This window comes from Numida meleagris, chromosome 4 (genome assembly GCF_002078875.1).
Source record: "Numida meleagris isolate 19003 breed g44 Domestic line chromosome 4, NumMel1.0, whole genome shotgun sequence".
Classification (NCBI taxonomy): domain Eukaryota; kingdom Metazoa; phylum Chordata; class Aves; order Galliformes; family Numididae; genus Numida; species Numida meleagris.
Window position 1 is genome coordinate 15424643 of NC_034412.1, and position 21473 is coordinate 15446115.

Genomic DNA, 21473 nt, shown 5'->3' on the forward strand with positions numbered 1-21473 from the left:
CCACAAAGATAAGCAGTACTCCTTGCAGAGGCTGCAGTACCATTTAGACCCAGTAAATGCTAATGCAATAAATAAAAAGTAGCTGAATTGCACTGCAGAAATGGAGAGCCTGCCATAACAACAGAATCATGGCAGACATCCCCCCTGCATCTGTGTAAACCAGGCAGGAACAGGCAAACTGCCACAAGGATCCTGGGGTGGCACTGCAGTAACATTTTCAGGATTTCTCTTTTTATATCTCCATCTGGATCACAGTCTTCCAAAAGCACACTGGAAACAACCCCTCTGCTGCAGTAATTTATAGAGGGAAGATGACAGGGCAGAGCAAAACCCTGGCTAGAACAGTGCAAAGAAAGACTCAAAGTTGCTATTTCATGGTCAAGGCTGCTCTCTGGTTTGTTTGAGCTTCCAGGGGCTTTCAGAGGCTGAGAGAGCAGAGACTGATCAGCCTGGAAAAGAGAAGGCTTGATGTGTATAAATATCTGAGGGGAGGCTGTAAAGAAAACAGAGACAGACTCTTCTCAGTGACGCCCAGCGAAAGTACAAGAGGCAGTTGCACAAACTGAAACACAGGTTGCGCTTAAACGTAAGAAAATGTGGTGGTTTTGCTTTCATTAATTAATTAATTAACTGTGAGCATGCCCAGAGTCTCTATTTTAGAGATACTCAAAGCTCACAGTACTGGGCAACCTGCCCTGCCTGACACAGCTTTGAGCAGAGAGCTGGAACAGAAAACCTGCAGAAACGCCCCTGACCTCAGCCATCCTGCGCTCTGTGGGTAAAGATGACAATTCAAAATAATAGAAAATAAAAATATCACAAACAATTGGAAGCAGCTGTTGAATGAGGCATGCCACAGGGTCGCAGGTGCTTACCAGGAACATTGATCATGTGTGACTTGTTCCAAGCACTCAGCTAAATACAGCCTTTGGCTCCCACAGACCCTGTATTTCTTCTGCGAAGTACTATTTATACACCAGCTCAACCTTTTTGTGGGCTTTTAGACTCAAAGGTTGGGCACAGAGCAAAAACACAGCTCCCCACTGCAGGTAGAGAAAAGCACAGAATTCTTGGCATTTTAATCACCCTGGGAAGATCAATGGATGATTTCATGCTTTTTTGTGGAGAAGGACAAGACAGGGAAAAAAATCACATATATTGATTCCCAAGCATCAGCGAAATGAATAATAGGGTGAAATGTCCTACGTAAGTTCTTTGCAGGTCTGAGGAAAGCTGCCTGCCAAGGAAATGTAGCTGTGCACGTAGGTTGCGATTATGCTAAAGAGGCACTAAATTAGTACATTACATGCCCCATTTAGCACTACTGTGCAAAATCCGAGAGTGCTAATACATTTTGTTTCTAGGGTCAAGAATCATTAAAGAATGGAATCGTGGCTATTCGTTAGCCAGGAAATTAAAGTTTGACAGCTGCTTTTCAGTTCTGATTTCTCTTAAATGGCAGTATTACATCAGAAGGTTTCTGGGTTTTTTGTTTTCATTTGTTTTTAAAAAACGTCCAGGCTGCAGAATGGTCAGTGGCATCCATAAAGCACAGTATCCCCGATGCATTCAGGCAGACTTATTTGGTAAGAGTGCTGTATGGTTTAGGGGATTATTTACAGGGGCTGACAGTGTTGCTGTGTGCTATTGAGAGCGGCTTCTTTCTTAGCTATATGGTTGTAAATGACCTGTGTTTGGAGTTTTAACTCCAATTCTGCATGACAAAAGAATCTTTCATTTTGCAGCAGAAACAAGGCCCTGCAGCCCTCTGTGGGCTATCAGTTCCAGGACAGCAACGGGAAGTTATGAATGCGTCTGTAGAGAGAAAGAACCCTTTCACAAAAACAACAGGAGCAAGTAAACCAACAGTCCTCTCAGATCAGCGAGGGCTAGCAATAAGAGGAACTCCCTTGCCCACCTAAGGTAGGCATGTAAGGCTGGGCTCAGGGAAAGTCCTTAGTAACCCTGACAAAATCCCTTGGATTAGGGTCTCCATCTGCTAAAGCATCTGCACGTGAGAAGTGCCGCCGCGTTCAATGCACAACTCACGTGAATACACACCATGTCGCAGACCCAAGTGCTTGCCAAACCAGCATCCAGCTGACAAAGCGCAGTGCAGTGGAGATTAGCTGACACTCAAGATGGCTTTGTTCCCCACTCTGTATCAGCAGCCACTTCAAATACATAAGCAGATACATTCCTCTTTTCTATTTTCCAGTTCGCTCCTAATAGGTTTATATCAACAACACGAGGGGTCTTGCTTTCCCCAGATAACATCCTAGCCAGAGCCATGTTCTACACCTCTACAACATGGTTCTCCCTGACACAGCTCAGAGCATTTCATAAAGCACAGCCGCCATTCAAGCACCCTGCCTATCCAACTGAGGTAACCCTCATTTCCTAGGTGAATATAATGAGTTATGTGCTGCTATCTCTGAAGAAATGGTTCCTCTCTCTGAAAAAAAAAAAAAAAAAAAAAAAAAAAGCAGCACTGAAAAAGATTTGCATGAGAGGAAAGCTTAAGGACGAAATTAAAAAAAATAATAAAAAAAAGAAGCTCCTGAAAAAGAAGAAAAAAGAGAAAACCCAGTGGCCTGTGGTCTTTTATTGATCAGAGACTACGGATGGATTTTGATTAATAATCTCTGCATCAATACTTACAACTGACATGCCAAAAATGCCACCATCCAACTGGATGGATCCAGTTATTTGTACTACTGGACACATGCAGTCCTAGACAGAAGCACAGTGATAAGACTGACTGTATTACTAATTAGGAAAACCTAGATAAAAGTTATTTCACATTCCACTCACCACAAAACACTCTCCCTTCTAAGCACTCTAGCAAATAACCCCCAAAATTACATAGTACCCCTGAAAAACCAGAACACTGCCAGAGCAGAAACAGACTAAATCCAATAATTTATTCATTAGAAATTATTTCCTGTTTTAGAAATTGGTAGAATCGAAAGGCCATACTTTATTGTGATAAAGCACTTCTAAAGAGCCTACACTCTGATAAATTTATGCTGACTGCATTTCCCTTTGGATGAAATGTTGCTGTCCCCAGAGAGCAGACGCTGAGCACTACCGGCATAACTTCAGGTTTAAATCTCTGTCTCAGAGGCCTTCCACAGGAGAACAACCTGTGTCTGTCTGCATGGGGTTATTCAGCTGCCCTAACACACTCGGCTGTTACCGTGTTCCTAGCTCCAATGGCTACACGAAGCAGGGCCCGGTAAAACGTTACAGCAAAGGGCCTCGACATTTCAGGTGGGCCTGGTTAGAAGCTCAGTGGGGATCTTGCCTCCATGCGACGTGATGCCGTAGGAGGCAGATGTGCAAGAACAAGGTGGTGGGGCGGGGAGGAGGGAGCCTGAAAACATGGGATGAGCCTCCTGGGCTGAGTGTTATCTCTCATTTCCTTTGAGAGTCCACAAGAGACGGCCTTCCCAAAGCAACCTCTGAGGTGGCCTGTCCCGCTTTTGTCTCCTTCAGCAAAAAAATTTCTGCCCCAGCGGCTCCGAACAAGGCTTCCATTAACTCCGTCCCTGCGAGGGCAGCACGTGGGACAAAAAGCCCAACACCGCGTCCCGGCCCTCAGACAAGCCTGGAAACAAACGGTGCAGGGATTTGTCAGAATAGAATCACCCGCTCGGTGTCACCGCATACATTTACCTACCTCAGTGCCTATTCAGGGCCCTTCCAAAAGGGCAATATTAACAGAGAGAGATCGGACACCATCGCTATAGCAACGTCACCGCCGAAAATTTATGGCTGCCCTAGCAAAGAGAAACCCTGCTTTAGGAGCCCCACAAAGCGCGGGGAGCAGCCTTAGTTTTACAAACAATTCCCCTTCGACTTACTTTTGCTCCTTTGCCACAAAACCATTCCAGCAATGTGAGTGGAAGGAAGGCGATGGGAGGATGCCCGCTGTGTGCAGCGTGCTGCAGAGCTGCGATGCGCAGTGCTCCAATGTGCACGCTTGTCAGCAAAGCAAATCACCAGCCCGCTGCAGGAAGCCTCCGCGCAGGGAGAGCTGCTCTGGTGATCTTACACACACAGCAAAGCCCAGGGCACAAAAGGTATCTGGATGCTGCACCTGAAAACTAGGAGAAAAAGCACAGATAAGAGTTCCAGTTTTCACTGAATCACTAATCACTTATTTCTCCTCCAAAAAAGTTACCGAAATTAAATAAAGTGCTTAAGTTTTGGGGAAAAGAAAGGTGAGAGAAGCAAAGAAAGCTGTTAGCAAAAGCTGCAGGAAAAAGTAGGACTTGTTGCAATGAGAGCTGTGTCAAATAGTGGATATTAAAGTAAATCAGGCAAAATATCCCTTAGCTCTTTAAAACAAGAATGCTGATCTGCGGTATGGGGTGTAGGAACTGACAATCTAGGGATGCCTCAAACTAGTGGAGCACAGTGCCCCAGTTTTTGAATATAGAGATGTAAGCCTGAGAGCAGAGATCAGGTGGATAACAGGACCAAGCACAGGATAGAGCATAATTTTGGAAAATCAGTCAGTGCAGCCTCCATGCGAGTTTTACTGATTGCAAAGGCAGCAGCAACTCCACCTGCCCTGTCACGTTTCTGTTCTCATGCAGTCAAATTCAAGAGCAAAGGGGAAGACACACTGGACAGCTGCAGTTCACGTCATTTGTTTGACCTGAATGGTATAGATATGTTTTAAGGCAAATGTAGGAGGACTGCCTGGCAGGTCTCTTCCAGCACAGCATATAGGGTATGGAAGGCAGCAGGCAGGAGCAAGATACCAAGTGAAGAGGTGGTCGTTCTGCAAGCATTGGTACCTGTCCTGTGAAACCCTTCCCCAGAGTGTTCAAGGAGAGAGATCCGATCTCCTCAGACAACAATCTAAGGAAACCCCTGGATACGAAAATGTAATATAATTCATCCAAAACAACTGATGCAACATGTCACCTTTCTTTTACAGGGTAGGTGAGTGTAAGGCTTTTTTTACTTATGCTACAGTACCTCCACACTATAACAAACAGAAAGTGTTCTTGCTGAACTGGAGAAGACAGGACTGGTGTAAGAGTTGTAGGTGGGTATGAAAAGGAGTTGGCTGGAAGTGACTGGAGGGGACGGAGGACAATGCAAGGCTGAAATAGAGAACTAATGGAGCACCTCATCAATAGGACTTAGGCAAGTCCTTCTTCAGTGTTATCACTGATAACCTCAGCGTGGAGGGTGGTCCTATTGAAATCTGACAGGGACAAAAGTCCTGGGGCACTCTCAAGGGGGAAAGAGACTTGGATGAGACAGAAGACAAGAGGATCAGATGGTTATAAGGATTGGAGTAAGACAAAATTCATAACCATGTACATAGGGAGCAGCAGCAGGAGTTCCTGCAGACACTTGGGCACTCAGTAGGAAATAGAAGGAACATTCCTGGGTATGTTACTCACACAGGCAGGGCGTGAATGAAGAAATGGAAATGAGAAGAGCCATGACAGCTATCACCCTAGGGACTGAATTATTAAGAGGCAGACAGTACAAGAAACCAGAACCCCCCATTTATAACTCTGTCATGAGAATTGAGTCCATCTGACTTGTTGACTGCAGCCAGATCTCAGCTCACCAGGTGGGCTCCTGCAGGCTGAGCTGCCTGCCCTTGTGCTGCATACAGGAGCCAGTAGGGAAGCACAGAGCCCCTGCACATCTCACATCAGCAGTCCCTCTTTTTCCCAGGAACTCCTCAGCTGGTAGAAGTGCAACAATCCTTCACACTCTCTGCACTGCAGAGTTATTCAAAGATTCACAGAAGACATGGGGCAGCACAGATGGCTGGCTGGGTGCTGCTCTGTATGCTGAGCCCAGACAACAGAGAGGTTAAACAGGGAGGAGGATGCTTTTATGCTAGTGGCATGACCCAGCCTTTGGAATCTGGTATTGCCTTCAGTGCTGGGAAAGCACTCCAAGCACTTAGAAGTTGGAGTCTCAGGTGCTGAATTTCTAAGTTCAGTAGGCAAGAATCATTTCTGGAAGGCAGTTTGTCCAGATGCCTTGCAGACACTTTCACTTCATGATTCTTGACAATTTACAGCACTGATCTGCATTAAAACCAAAGAAGAAAGCTTGAAATAGTCCCATAATTACGCTGCAGAGCAGCCTCCAATGACCTTCCATTAACATCTGCTCTGCACTGAATGCTGAACATCAATTCACACTAGTTATGAGAGCTGGGCATGCAGCTACACTTAATAAGCCTGAGTGCTCAGTGTCCTACTGCTGCCCTGGCTGCAACTTGTCCATCTACACACCAGTACGCTAGTGAAAGTATCCTGAATAATAGGGAACACTAATCAAGCTCTGCTAGAAGGATGCGTGGGTGGACACCTGGAGGAAGGAGCCTGAAGTGTGCACTGGAGCTGTGCCTTCACACAGAGACTTTTTGCTGAAGTAAAGCCTCCAGGTCTGAACTGTACTAACCTGCCTGGGCCTACTCTGCTGTCCAAGCTCTAGCTGGAAAGTACAGATGCTTTTCCAACAGACATCAAGCAAGTGGATCTGCACTGTTACAGGTACAGTCCTCCTTCCTTTGTAGGCTTGCATAAGGAGTTTCAAAGCAGTGCAACTGCAGTTACTACAGGACAGCCACATGTAGAGATCTCCTTCTGAGGATAATGGCACATTCACATAGCTGAAAAGCACAGATGAAGTCACCAAAACACCCATAAGTCAAGCCCAAGACATATCCAACATCCCAACACACCACAGAGTGTGACTCTCAGGTTCCAGTGTCAGCGCCCTGTATCTGCCATTTAAGGAACTGCCAGCAGACTCCTGCCTGTGCTTGCACGCCTGCTCATTCAGCTGGGCTCCAGACTCTATCTGTCCTTCTCTGGGGCACACAACTCTCAGACACAACAGATTCCTGTCTCTGCTCACTCTTGCATGCTTCCCGGAGTTCAGAGCTCCTACAGCTCCACTGCACTGGGATCAGCACCAGCAAGTTCCTTGCTCTGGGATCCCTCAGGAACGAGAATGGAACATGAAAGAAAAAATTCTAGGAAAAACTCTACTGCATTCCATCTAAGACTTCATATCCACAGACAATGCGTATCACAGCTCATAACAACAAACAGCCTCCTCCAGATTCCTGCCAGATATTTCTACTGCACAGCACAGTCCCTCCTCGGTCTCAGTTTCTGCCCTGCCAGATTTACTGGATAACCTCTGCAAAGCGATTCTCTCAGTCCCAGTGGTAGGAAATATTTAGAGGCTGATGCTACATGTGATAAACAGCCCAACCCTTGGCAGCAGTACGCCAGACCCTTCCCCTCAGCTGTGACCGCAGCTTCTCCTTATTAAGCTCTTTACGTCATTAAGCGGCCCCGCTGGGAACAGCAGAAAGCACAATTGGGAACATTAATGAAGATCTACAGCATTACAAGAAAAAGCTCAATGAATCAACGCCTCGTGCCTTATTCCCATGGCCATGACCTGTCCCCATTAGTAACAGGAGAGGATTTGAAACAGGAGAAACCTCCCCTTCTCCTCTTTCCCCCTTGAGAGGCCTGTGCTGCTCAGCACTAATGGCTGCTTGCGGGCCAGAGGCGGCTTGGCTGACTTGCTGCCCTGGTGCACCCGTGTGTCAGACCTCACCCAAATGCCGCCCACCCCAGCAGCTGGAACCCGTGCTGCTTCTCTCACACACCCCTTTTCCAGCTGGCAGCAGCTGCATTCACCCCCAAAGCAAAAAAAAAAACCCACCAAACCCTTCTCTTGTGACAGAAAGGAGCCATCATTGGGCCCCAGGGCTCAGAATTGCAATCAGCAAGAGATATGAGGCAGAAAGGGAGGATTAAGAGATTTTAGGCTGCTTTAGGAAAACCCACAAAGCACGCATAAGACACTGGCTCGCACAGATGAGAAGTGGGTCTTACCTACTGAAATGATGATCTGAAGCACATGTTCAAAGTATACACAGGAACCCGGTTCACAGCCAGGGGATTAGGACAGGGCTTTACACCTGCCCGCATTCACTCACAACTGGATTCCTACACCGATCAAACAGTTGAGGAGGTGGAGGGACAGGGCGAGGGTAGGGGGGCTGTGGTGAGAAGCCCTGTGACTGCTGCAAGAAGATGAAGGCAAAGACCCACATCAGGCCCACCACACGCAGTCATGCCCTGCAACCCCTGCAGGCATCTCACCCCAAGGCACCCGTCGCATGCACCACCCTGGGAAACAGAGCCTGCTCCAGGTTCCTGCACCAATACCCCGAGGGCAAGGGCTGTCTGTGGGAACGGATGTGTGCATCACACCATAGGGACATTGCAGTTTCCATCTCCAGAAGTAAACACTGGTGAAAAGCATGGAAACCTGGTCAGGTTTTCCTCGTATTTCACATACGTGCTGGGCAAATAAACCAGTAACCCTCAATTGCTCAGTTAGGTTTAATTTCATATTCAGGGTCATTCAGACACAGGGCGGGGAGGTACCCACATGTACCTGCCAGGGCACAAGAATGTCTCCAAGGCTGTTTTGCAGGGAGTTACCGTACACAAGCCCTGCCATTACCCTGTTCTTCCTAGTACCTACTCCAGGAGTAGAGGGAAGGACTACACAAAACAAAGTAACATGCATTTCTTTGCAAGGGGTTTCTGCGTAGGGATGAGTTCCCTCTCCAGCAATGACAGCACAAGAGCTCAGCACGAGAGCTGCACCCTGCAGCAAGGTAACAATTCACCTGTGAAAGCACTGAACACTTCCCACCTTGTTTTTCCTGAAGTGCAAATCACAGCTTCTGCTCCCTACACCCTTCTCGTGGCTCCTGGGGGTCAGCAGCAGTATGGGGGCAGCCCGGACCCGGCAGGCCATGCTCCTGTCACATGACCCAAAGTGATTAACACAGCAGCTGTGTCTGCTCCTTGCAGGAGAGCTGGATTTCGGCTGTCTTGGCCTCTCTGCTGAAAAGCACAATGAAAGAGCCAGTCAGCAACAGTGCATGCCAAAATATGCCTATAACGCCAATACAGCGACCGGTGTTGTTCCACTGGTCCCCTCTCCCTTTGCAAACACCTCGAGAACAAAGTGCAGTGCTGAGGCCAGGAGCCCAGCTCATGCTGCCTCATTATCTTCTGAGCCTCGTTTAGTCTTTGTCTCTCATGTAGATGGTACACTCTCAGGGGCAGTGACCATGACTTAGTTCGCTGAGTGCCAGACAACTGCTGGCGTTCAGTTAATGATGAGACAACTCCCATAGATCCATTGTCTTAAGAGGGAATTTTGGCTAAGTGAAGACTTCAGGGATTTACCCAATAATAAGTCAGTAATTCAGGATGCACTTAAAGACACATTCAATGTGCCTTTGCAGCAACATCCTTGGGAAGTGAGCATTTGTACTCTAGAGCACAACTGTGAGGAAGTCTAATATTAATTAGGAAGCAAACTCAAGGGCCATGAATAGGTCCTTATAACAAAAGATCTTTTATTGAATAACTGTAGAGGAGTGCAATGCCAAAGTTTTCATGCCAAAGTAACAATGAATGAACTGCAGTTAATGCCTTTAGGACTGGTCTGTAAATTCAATATTAAAGAAAATAAGAAACTTCTGAAGACATCTTTTAAAAAACTGTACAATGAAAAAAAGAATGAATATAAACTTAGATAAAATACACAGGTTGATTCAACCTGTTTCAGCTGATAAACAGCATGGTACTTGCTCTGTGCCAAAGTGACACTTGACCTCTATATATCTTCTTAATGAAGTCAGCATAGAAAGACACCCAGCGAGCCTTTGTAACACTGCAAGCGAGTTGCAAGCTGGGCTTCACTAATGGGAGCTGTCACTTGGTTTTTTCCAGGTCACAAACTAAGAAGAGCAATTAAATCAAATTGGAGGCTGCACAGATTGGAGCAAGCCTCAATAGACCAGGTACCTAAATCATTAAAGACGTAGTTCTTTTCCATGATAAATTGTTGAGGAGAGTGAAACGTGCTGCTGGTCATTAATCTAGGCTAATCAGCTTGAAAGCTGGGTTGTTTTATTTAGTAATTAACTGGTTATTTGAAAAAAATGATACATGGCCTATAGAGCTGCCATCCAGCAGATAATAACGCAGAGCAATGGGGAATCTCTTGAGGGCAATTCATGCCTTTTCAATTATAGCCACTGGCAAACTCTGAAAAATGGCTCTACGTTTGTATTGACACGTAGTAAAGAAACACACTCCAATGAACATAGCAGGCATCTTGTTGCGTTGCTGGTAATTGCTCTGGCCTACCCCTTACACAAACCTCACTAAAGCAAAGCAAACATTTTAGGGGTGTCCTTCTTTGCAGCCCTTGGATTTACAGTTAGCGCTTATCGTACCCTTATGCTGGAAGTGAGGAAGAAGAGCTGTTGTGTGTTGGGCTGCAATAAAGGGGGGCCCAACATTTTTCTTTCACAGGTAGGGGCTGTCTCCTCACACCAATGCACAATAACCAGTCGGAACTTCTCCAGAACTGCTCCATGAGTACTCAACTGGCTGAGACTGAACACAGCGTTAAAGTGAAGAAGCTGAAACCTATTTCCTGGGGAACATGCTGAGCTGGAGCACCAGTCAGTCAGTCCCTGCTGTCCATGTGTTTATTGATGGACAAAATATACAGGACTGGTTCTCCATCTTTGTGCTGCAGCAAAATCAGAGTGAGCAAAACCAAAGTGAGAAAGTCTTTTTGCAAGAACACAGCGTAGGGGTAGCGTGGCTCCCTTCTAACTGGGGTAACTAACCAGTCCCATCTGCCGTGTCAGTGAAAGGTCGCCATCACCCACACCCAGCCACATTTCTGCTCTGTTTTGTTTTCTTACTCTTAGCCCTACCAGTCATCTTACACAGGGCACCTAGACACGTATGCATAAGCAAATGGATGATTGACCTGGACCTCGAGGGCATCGAGAGCACCCTCAGTAAGTCTGCAGACGACACCAAGCTGGCAGGAAGTGTCGATCTGCCTGGGGGTAGAGAGGCCCTACAGAGAGATCTGGACAGGCTGGATCTCTGGGCTGAAGCCAATGGGATGAGGTTCAACAAGACCAAGTGCCGGGTCCTGAACTTCAGCCGCAACAACCCCAGGCAACGCTACAGGCTTGGGGCAGAGTGGCTGGAAAGTTGTGTGGAGGAAACGGACCTGGGGGTATTGGTCGATGCTCGGCTGAGCATGAGCCAGCAGTGTGCCCAGGTGTCCAAGAAGGCCAATGGCATCCTGGCTTGTAGCAGAAATAGTGTTGCCAGTAGGAGTAGGGAAGTCATTGTCCCTCTGTACTCAGCCCTAGTGAGGCCCCACCTCGAGTACTGTGTCCAGTTTTGGGCCCCTCACTGCAAAAAAGACATTGAGGCCCTGGAGCGTGTTCAGAGGAGGGCAACGAAGCTGGTGAGGGGTCTGGAGCACAGGCCTTATGAGGAGCAGCTGAGGGAGCTGGGATTGTTCAGTCTGGAAAAGAGGAGGCTCAGGGGGGACCTTATTGCTCTCTATAACTACCTGAAGGGAGGTTGTAGTGAGCTGGGGGTCAGCCTCTTCTCTCTTGTAACTAGTGACAGGACGAGGGGGAATGGCCTCAAATTGCGCCAGGGGAGATTTAGGCTGGACGTTAGGAAATACTACTTTTCTGAAAGAGTAGTCAGGCGCTGGAACGGGCTGCCCAGGGAGGTGGTGGAGTCACCGTCCCTGGAGGTATTCAAGAAACGTTTAAATATAGCGTTGGGAGACATGGTTTTGTGGGGTTATTGGTGGTAGGTGGATGGTTGGACTGGATGATCTTGTAGGTCTTTTCCAACCTAGCTAATTCTATGATTTTATTCTATGATTCTAAATAGCTCTCTCTCGTTGCTTGTGACAGGTACTTTAGCCTCACCGATAATTGCTTCCAGGTATCTACAAAAAGCTGATGCGGGGCTCATGCAAGAAAACCACACGTTCCCAGAACAGATTTTTGTCCTTTGTTAAATATAAAAGACAGCAGGGAAGTTAATTCTGCTAGAAAAAGCCTCTGGACAAATCCATAAAAGAAAATCTCGCTAGGTTTTATTAAATACATAGACAACAGCTCTGGCTTAAGAAATTCCTGAACCGTGTGTTGCTGGCAGACTACACTGGAGTATCATGCATACTTGTCCTGTTTTTCACTATATCCCAGGCATGTGCTGCTGGCAACTGTTAAAGACAGGATACTGGACTACCCAGACCACTGGTCTGATGCAAAATGACTGCTCTTTTGTTAGGTTTGTTCTCTCTCAAGATTTAGAGGACAAGAAATGCATGACTGAAACAGCAGCAATAGGAAGGAAGGGCAGTACCATGAACAGGTGGGTAAGCACTGTGCAAAGCGATGGCTGCATTGCTCAGTCATTGGATCTAACCAACTGTACTTCAAAAATAATTGCTCTTTTGAGGAGTCTTTGATGGATATATTGGAGGTAAGAGGAGAGAAGAAAGAGCCCGTTCAGTGGGGCAGGAAGCAAGGAAGCTTGCAAATACGGGCTGTACAGAGTTATTAAACCTGGTTGTGGGGTCAGGAGAGCCTCAGAGCCAGCAGCAACCCACAGTGCAAGCCAAGAAAGCTCCAGCCAGCTTAAAAAAGCACCCACTAATGAAAAACTTTACCAGGAAAGCAGATCACATCAAGGCCACACAGAAGCCTCAGATCCTTTAAGCTGTGCTTTGAAGACCGGTGGTGACAGACCGACAGATAAAGGCAAGGTCACAGGCCATCTAGACCCCCTCCAACATACCGTGCAGCTGAGTTGCAAAAAAGAAGAAAAATCATTGTTGCTATTTGACCAAACATTATAAACTAAAAATAGCTGAATATCTCTGATTAGGAGAATTCCCAGGGCTTACCATTCCTGCCACTCGGGGTCCAATTTTTCTCTCTTTTATTATGGGCATTAGGCTTTGGACAATACCAAGGCTACAGAGGGCATATGTTAAGTTCATCTAAGCCCGCACTACGCAAACCTTTGCACCCTGTAAGCTACTTTGTCGAATATTTCTGTCTCTGAATGAGCTGTAAAGGGTGCAGTTGTTCTGGCCGCAGCCAGCACAGCTCCCATTAACAGGTTTCATGAGTATAATTTTCAACAGTATTAATAATTGTTCTCATAAAAGTCCACGAGAGGAACTTAACGGACTAGACTGTTTTTATTTCCATGAAATTCCTGCTCTTTTACAAGTTCTCCTTGCCCGGACTTAATATTCTCTATATTCAGACCTCAAGCAACTCTTTCCAGACACCAGCTTTCTTGCTTCAACTGTGCTCGCGCCAAATGAAAAGTCTGGCCAGACCCCGCAAGTTGGGTTGAAAAAGTCAAAGATGAAAGGGGTGCACCTGCCAGCCAGTCCCCTCAGATGGGTAAGGTGGGGCTCTGGGGAATCATTATCTCTAAGCAAGGATTTTTATTTTGACTGCATTTTTTATTTTGACATCAGCCATCGGGAAAGCCCATGGCACGCTCTGTTCCACAGAGTTGGTAGCAGGCTGGGGTTGTGCTCTACGGGTGTAAAGCACGATTCAGTTCCAGATCAGGATCTTGGGCCTGAAGTCAGGCAGAGGATAGGCAGAGGAAGGATTCCTATGCCGCACTTGCTTGCATGGCTCATTCAGCAAAGCAGAGTACCCCTCCCTCTCCAGGCACAGAATAGCCTGATTATTGAAAAGCAACAGTACAGAATATTATAGCTGAAGCTGAGAGAGTCTACTTAGAAACCAAGCTTCAGTAACTTTGCTTATGCGCAGAGGGAACTGAATTACTAACCTCTGAGTTCAACATGCAGTCATAATCAACACTCTGAGGGAACGCTCAATTCAAGATGGTTCCTAATTCAGCAGATAAAAGGCAGAATGGAACCTCAGCACTGGAAGCTACAGCACAAACTTAGTCAAAGTAGAGTGATGACGTTTATCAGGGACAGTAATAAGCTTAGCAAACATAACTGTTGACAAGATCCATCACAGAGAATTTCTATATCAGCCCTCAGTGTTTCTTGCAGATCTCTAGCCCAGGCAGTAGTTAGAAGCTTGGTGCAGACGATCACAGTGGCAAACTCTGTTCTTCACCACCTGTAAAGACCAAATGGTAGGAATAGAAAAGCACATAACAAATTGCATACAAGCAGGTAAAGGATTTTTATTTGTTCCCCGATATCTCTAAATTGTCCAAGAAAATAAGAAGGTAAAGAAAAAACTGGGACTGGATCAAATATTTCCTACCAAGAATGACCAAACCCCTTTGATTTCCGGTGTCAGTGGAAATGAACAGCACGAAAAACTTTGCTTAAATCAGAAGAACCAAGCAACACTGAGCAACCCTGAAAACCCAAAATCAGTGTTGACAGAACAAACCCAGATGACCACCCGTATGCATGATACCCTAGTATCTCTCTTATAGATCAAGCAAATACATCACTCCAGGTGTATCTTAGACCTAACAGGTTTTCAGATTATTATAAATGAAATCAATGTGTACTACCTTGTTAATGTTCTCTTGAAAAGTTACACAGCTAGCTGGCCAACCCTTTTCTCTTAATTATCATCTAAATAAACCAGTTTTCTGTGTGGGTTTTTGTCTGGGACTGTTTTCTGAGTTAATCCTTGCCTCAGTTGTTCATTACAGTAATTGCAAGCAAACTGCACAGCATTGTGGAATCACAGTGATGACTGAGCAATGCGTAACTAATGGGAATGACATTCAGAGGGACCTGAAAACCTGAATACTGGCAAAATTACTGAAAAGGAATTCACAAGCAAGTGGAAATTCATGCCATAGTTGTCCCAAAATGTTTTTGACAGAAGACTTAACATATCCCCTCAGTCCTCTTTCACCTAAAGTGATGCGATTCCAAGGGAATCCTTTTGTCTCTATACTCTAAACTAAGCTTTGCATACAGGAGTGCTGTTTCCAAGAGGACTCCGAGAAAGCGGATTTCAGACACAGCATACTTCCACAGTGAGGCATTGCCAGGGAGAAAGGCCATGCCAAAGTGCTGACTGTACAATTCTAGTATGTGGAAAACACCATCCCTGATTTTCTCATCAGCCACGTGGGTTTGTACAATTAGAACTCAGTTTCTTCCAGGGCTTTAAGCGCTCCACACGGCATACCATGCCTCTCTTTTCTCTGCAGGTCTGATCAATACAGCTCTTTGTTAACCTGTTTCTCCTTGGCCTTTGGAAAGGAGCCGTGGTTTTGCCTTGCTGCACATGAGCACACACCTTGCCCTCCAGACGTTCCTCATCTCTGCAGCCCTCTTTGGATGCTCTCTAACAGTTTAAAATCCTCCTTCCATACACGCAGTGCTGAAGGTGAGGCATGGGGCTAGGAGCCCTGCCTCGCTTGGAGCCCAGCATTAGGGGTACGTTAGGGGGCTGCCAGTCCCTCACACGCAGGAACTCACTGCAGCCTCCTACTGCAGTAACCTGCCTGTCCTTGTCCCCTGCCACTCCCTTCACCCGAAGGGCCCCTAAGCTCTAGCTGAGCCTTCTGGGAACAGTTTCCTCATCTAGAATCCTCATTCTCTAGTGCACAGTGTATGGGGATATATGTTACCAAAAAGCAACAATCACACAAATTGAGCTTATTGTAAAGAGTGGATAATATCAGCTTGAAATATGTGAAAAACAAAACAAAAACAAGACAAACCACAATAGATACCTGAACTGGAAAGCTGCTGGGAAACGAGCTTGTGCTGCACCCAGCACTGGTAGGCTCAGCCAGAACAGCAGTCACTTCTGCTGTGCACATTTGCAGGTGGACACAAAAACACAGCAGCTTTGCAAGAAGGATGGGCTCTTTTCTCTCACAGGGCTGGTGGCTGCTAATTTCTTTTGTCCACTTCAAAACTATTGCTGAAAAAGAAGTTTCTTTTTGCAAGAGCAAGAAAACTGGTCTTACTGCTCCCTCCTGGCTTTGATATCAGTCAAGGCTGGCACAGTGAAGGCCTTGTTCCTCCCTAGAAGTTCAAGACAGTTTTGTTTAGGGGAAATAGAAGCTTCAGCAGCTGCTTTATGGTAAAAAGAACCTAATAGACAATAGGTGAATCATTCCCAAAAGCAGTCACTTGACATCAGACACAAAAGCTTCCAGCCTCATGATCAACGAGCCTCTCTGAACTGATACAGGAAGAATTACAGTGGTGCTTTCCTGAAGCGTGGAGCCTTTCCTCTGCTTTCTGCTGGGAACACAATTACAATCCCATCTCCCATCCCCCTCAGCTCTGTGAATTACCGGAGACAAGTCCGATGACAGGCCTTGTCCCATCTCCGCACCTGGCTGGGAGCTGCGTGTTGGCCTCTTCCTTGTTCTTTGACCTTAGACTTCTTTTTAACACGTGACTACATTAACCTCAAAGACAGAGCTGTTGCTGTTGTTGTTTTTTTCTTTTTTTTTTCCCCCCTCTGAAACAGAGAAGAAAAAGGATGCATCATTAGTTCAACCCCAAAAGGGAGTCAGCAGCACAGGCTGACCTCCTTCTGTGTCCTTCTAGGGTTACAGAGCTGGTGGGAATCTGCCTGAAATAGCAAGGCCTGTCACCCACAGAGGGTCTCTTTCTTTGCAGACTCACCTCCTAACAGTGTTTGGATTAATGTTTCACGTGTAATAATTTAACAACAAGGCACTTTTCAAAAAGACTCATTGTGATTAAGGTTCTCTACCATTTTCAAACCATTGCCTAAACAAAGATTGAACAAGTTCACATGCAAAATAAAAATTGTGGCTGAAAGCAGAGAAGTGAAGCAAAGGGAAGGCAGATCTACTTTAATTCTCACCCTGGACCTACATACAAAATAAATAATAAAGCTACGGTGAACAAATGCTGAAAGTAGCATGGAAGAAAATCTGTGTCAGTGTCTCCATTCTCTTGGGGCGTGCTCCCACTAAAATGCACACAGCAGAATTACTCCAGTCTGATCCAGAGTGGTGACTACATTAGCAAAGGAGCCAGAGATGCTCAGTGAAGCAGAAGGGAACGATGATGAAGTGAAACGGTGGAGGCTGGGACTAAAGTGACTCTGGACTTTCATGGAAGCAGGAGCAAAGTTTGATTTTTTGAGAGGACAAGGAAGAGGTGAGGAGTGGTGCTCTGCTCATCTAATGGGATGTATATATACATGTGATGAAATTTTCTGTCAGCTGCATTTTATTTCTTCTAATGTGTTATCGTGGAAAAGGAAAACTAATGGGCTTGCAACAAAGCATTTCCTTACCAGAGGGGATAGCATTAACTGTACTAATTCACTGTTTTTTTTTTTGTTTTTTTTTTTTTTCTTCAATCTTCCTGCCAATTATTTTTCTCTACTTTCAGGCTCTTGAAGCCCAGTTTGGACTCCTCAACATAGACCTGCAACATAACAAAGGACAGCAGGGAAAAAGAAAGAGCTCCTTCAACAGCAGTCTTGCCATTGCCCTCCAGTGTTTTCAGGAAGAGAGCGGCTTGTTTCAATATCAGTTAGAAGTAACCATGGCAGAGACAGGATGTTTGGTTTCAGAGAGCAGGCAGTAAGTTTATATTGTCAGAGCAAACACTTGTGGCTCCAAATCACAACATCCTTTGCTGTTTACAAAGTGTGTTATGCCAGAATCAGATGCAAAGATGCACTTCAGAGTGACAAAAGAGGACAATGCCATTATCCTGCATTTGTCAACAGTGTTACAGTGCTGAAGACTTTAGTTCAATATTTGCCAAGCAGTAAAATGAGCAACGCCTGTCAGTTTGTTGACCTAGATGCATCTGTTACTAGAAAAACTATATTGAGCAGACAGCAGTTGAGTTTAACAAGGAGGTAAGTAAGTGCTATTGAGTTACAGTCAGATTTAGAAGAAAACTGTTGAAATCTTGTCCTGGTTGTCACCAGGATACAACAAACAACTGCCCTCATGTTGAGGCACTTCCAAGCTAAGCATAGCAGCAATTTTGTCAGGCAGGCGGGCACTACTACTCTTGCAGACTGAAATTTCAAGGAGGGTTTAAAACACTTTAAATACCCTTTCTAAAAGAGACTGAAAAGCCTGCTAAAAAGTTACCTTCACTTTAATGTAGAATGATCACTGTAGCTTCATTGACAGGCCTTCTACAGGCTTCTACATGCTAGGTCACAGGGCAGAGCGGACGGTACAGACACCTTTTGCAAAGACAAAGCATGGAACAACATCAAATTAAAACCAAAATCAAGCACGTTCTACTGATTCAGCCTCAAAGGGCTGACAAAACCCAGGCTACAACCTACAGAGCCGACTGCCATCCCTCCCCTGCTGCGCTGAGCAATCTCATGCCTGCAGGTGAAGCATCAGAATCAGGACAAGGTGATGAGAAACCTTCTCAGCCCACATCTCAGGCAAAAAGTGAGACACTTATAAATGCTTCATTTGTGAAATCTGCTATTGACAGTGCCTTTGTATTTCACTCAGGAGATTCTGTAGAACTATTTTTCCCCACCTTGCCCCAGGAAGGACTCTGTTGGTTGGGTGTTTACCAACCAGTAAATGCACTAAAACAGCCATGACAAATCCCTGGTGTATTAAAGGCAGGGTCCCACCAGTTAGCTTCATCTCATGCTTTCCTAAGACAATGCACATATGTCACAGAGATTCCTCTCCAGCTTATCCAAGCCCTAAGAAAGGCTTTTCTTTATGTTTTAAAAGAGGCCTTGGATGCTAAGATACCACTCTGTTTTCTCAAGTAATGTCACAAGACTTCTGGTTTGGCCACACAGTTACTCTTTAGAAATGAAAAGGAGAGTCGGTGCTTCTGCTTGGGACAAGTGGCAACAACACTGCAATCTTTTTTTTTTTTTTTAATAAAGAATAGAGAAAGAGAGAGAGAGAGAAAAAAAAAAGAGATCAGGAACTTAGTGCAGTCACTCTGGGAACCCAGCCTTTATGCACTGTTTACCAAAAGGATGAGCTGGGAAAGGGTTGAGGGACAAATGTGTGCATTAGGTCTCACCTGCTGCTTCTCAGGAGTCATGAATATTCTTATAATCCTGTCCCTTGGCCCAACAGGCTACAAGTCTTTTCATCACGAAGCTCAATTTCAGCAAGGATCCCAGCGTTGTTCTAAGCTTCAGCAAGTAGCTGAATATTCCCTTGTTTCCATGTGAAAACAGCCTCTTGCCACCAAGCAGTCTCCACTGTTTCTTTGCTACTCTTCATTAATTAATCTAATCTGAAAGACAAATGTAAACACAAATTCTGTTCTGGGCTATGCATAGAGCAGGCAGCAAGTCCTGATTTCTGAGGTTGCCTAAGTATGCATATGTAGTACCTATACTGAGATATAGGTGTTTTCATAAAGTATGTGCTACACACGTAGCTAAAATCAAGATGCAAGAAACTACCCTGGAAAGGGACGTGAGCAGTTGCATGAATTAATTATACTGCATACATTTTTCGAGCCAGGTGGCTCTACTGTGAAAATCTCATCTGACCTTCAATACATCACAGGCCAGAAGAGCGTCACCTGGCGTGGGAGCAATTTACATAGGGCAGAAGAGGACTGGGAAGAAGGTTGTGCTGGCAGGAAAAGCAAAGAGGGTGTGTAAAAACATGTCACAACGAAGGGTACGGAGATAAACCTTCACAAGATAACCCACTGCTAGCTGCGCTTCCAGAAGCCTGGCTGAATTCTCATTTTCAGACACTGGGCAATAGAGAACTGTTTTCTTTTAAAACAAATATTTAATAACTTAAAAAAAATCTTCCTTGCAAAAAGATCTAATTGATCAGAGCTGCCAGATAAAGGCCAAGACAAAAACTGGTCTTTTGTCCACTCCTTAGAGAAGAGGTGTTACATGATAAGAACAAAAGCAGTAGCCTTCCTTGTTATCAGTGGAGCATCTTTTTAGTTTTAAGGGCTTTATATCATCAATATTCATGCTGACACAGAGCTATATACCACCAGCAATGGAGCCCTATGAAAGTATAAACTCCTTTAGCAATAGGAGGTTGGGTGGGCAGGGAAACAATTCTGTTCGGCTGAAACATTTACTCCGTAATTAATCCTAAACTGCTTTGTTTGATAATTTGCACATACAAATAGCTTCAGGTGAGGTGTGCCTGAGATTACAGCTGTTACATGAGCTCTTCTTCCGAGATATGTAAACATGCCCCAGAGGAGTCACAAATGAAACATGAGCAAAGAGTTTGTTCTGGGGATGCCCCAAATCAGCGCAGGATGTGGAAGTTTACTTTTTGAGCTTAACACAAATTGTATCATAAAATGTCACTATCAAGAAGGCTTACAAACACATGCAGAAAACCTGTTAACATGCACGAGAATCAATACGATCAACAACCCTTCTGTCTGTACTGTCAAGCTACAGTTCACCACTATAAAATCATTACTACATCTCTGGCTTTAAGGCAACGCTCTTACCTGGGATATGACCTACCCCTTTCATTCCCTTTGTGTTTGTATTTTTCACATCAGCAGCAGTACCAGACTAGATGAAGTTACTGCAGATTTGTCTCAATGTTCAATTTGGCTTGTGGAAGCCTTCTGCAAAGCATATTTGCTACACAAAGCGATGAGCTCAAATCACAAAGAGGCCTCACACTGAATTCCTACTGGAATAAGTAGATGGAGGTTTTTGTGCATCACCCATTCGCCTGCCAAAGATGTATGCTGCTGTGGCAGTTAAATTATCCAAAATGTTTCTATTTAGCAGAATACTTCCTTGAATACTGAGAGCGAAACATTTTCCTATTACAATTTAATTACGATTTCACACTCCAGATACTGTAAACTTACTATGTACACTTGAGGGAGTAATATTTCTGTGTTATACCTGACATCTTTGGAATCCATTACTTATCATGTAGGAATGACCCTCCAAATATCACTGCACTGACTGTGCAGAGGGCAAGCTAACAACTATGCAGGATAGTTATGATGATGTTCCCATCTCACATTTTACTGCTCATCATCAAGAGGTCACATTCCTCTATTTTTCCTTCTACAGAAAGATGCACAGTGCTGGAAAATCTCAAAGGAATAATTGCTCCTAGAATTCAATCCTGATATGTGGGAAACCATTGCTTTCCTCATCATCAAACACATGAACCAAGGTCAAATCCTTAAACAAACCAACCTGGCTGTTCAAACCCAAGAATGCTCTGCCAGATTCATACATTGGTCTCAAATACCCCTTTGCAAACTGTTGCTTAGTGTACCCCATGCTCAGTTTTTCTCTCAGCCTCATCAAATTCTTCCCAACTGAAATGTGTTAACATTGGGCTGTTCAAAGCTTGTGCTTTGTTTGCTTCTTGCATGCTCTTAAGACAGATGTTTCAAGGCATGAAACAGGATATCAGCATGTTCATAAAAAAAGTGTCCAGGTGTTTAAGCAATGCCAAACGTAAAAGAATTCCATTTCACTGCTTTCTCCTTTAATCTGGCAATTCCAAGGGACCGAGCGTGTCAGGACGTGTACCCAGAACACTTTCCGCCTGGGTGAGTTTAGACAAGGT

The 21473-nt window shown here is 45.1% G+C and overlaps 1 long non-coding RNA gene across 1 annotated transcript; it reads right to left on the bottom strand.

Moving 5' to 3' along the window:
* LOC110398534 lies at positions 2948 to 8937 on the bottom strand. The gene is made up of 4 exons (XR_002438453.1): positions 8740 to 8937; positions 7908 to 8098; positions 3867 to 4109; positions 2948 to 3782 (listed from the first exon to the last, which is right to left on the bottom strand). It is a non-coding gene; the product is annotated as an uncharacterized LOC110398534 (long non-coding RNA).